Source organism: Equus quagga, chromosome 12, assembly GCF_021613505.1.
Source record: "Equus quagga isolate Etosha38 chromosome 12, UCLA_HA_Equagga_1.0, whole genome shotgun sequence".
Classification (NCBI taxonomy): domain Eukaryota; kingdom Metazoa; phylum Chordata; class Mammalia; order Perissodactyla; family Equidae; genus Equus; species Equus quagga.
Window position 1 is genome coordinate 111,795,706 of NC_060278.1, and position 818 is coordinate 111,796,523.

Consider the following 818-nt stretch of genomic DNA (forward strand, 5'->3'; position numbering starts at 1 on the left):
CATGTGGGGCATGGGCACAGGTCCGTGTGGGGCAGGGGTGTGGGTCCGTGTGGAGCAGGGGTGTGGATCCATGTGGGGCATGGGCACAGGTCCGTGTGGGGCAGGGGTGTGGGTCCGTGTGGAGCAGGGGTGTGGATCCATGTGGGGCAGGGGTGTAGATCCATGTGGGGCATGGGTACGGGTCTGTGTCGGGCAGGGGTGTGGGTCCGTGTGGATCAGAGGTGTGGATCCGTGTGGGGCATGGGCACGAGTCTGTGTGGGGCAGGGGTGTGGGTCCGTGTGGATCAGAGGTGTGGATCCATGTGGGGCATGGGCACAGGTCCATGTCTGGCAAGGGTGCTAGTCCGTGTGGAACATGGGCGCCAGTCCGTGTGGCGTTGAGCATGCGTTATATATCTTCTTTGAGCATTTGCTTTGTCCCAAAGACAAGAACAAATGCCCTTAAGATAAATGTGTAGCTTCCCCCACATTGACATTTCTTTAAGGACAAGCATCTCTCCCTAGGCTGGGGACTGATTGCTGTGACCACTCAGCTCAAGACAGCAGACCTGTCACCCTGCTGTGTCCATCAATCGCTGTGCCGACAAAGCAGTCTGGTGACTATTGTAAAAGGGACATTTCGATCATGTGAAACATGCTCTTTGAGGGTATATAACCACTCTGTACACCCCACCTCTTTGGTTCCCTTCCTTCTTTGGGGAAGGAAGGCCCCGGGCTATATGGTCCTCACATTTGGCTCAGAATAAACTCACCCCAATTTTCATTTGTAGATTGGTTATAGACAGGCCTGAGGGATCCTGGCAGTTCCTGACCTTCCT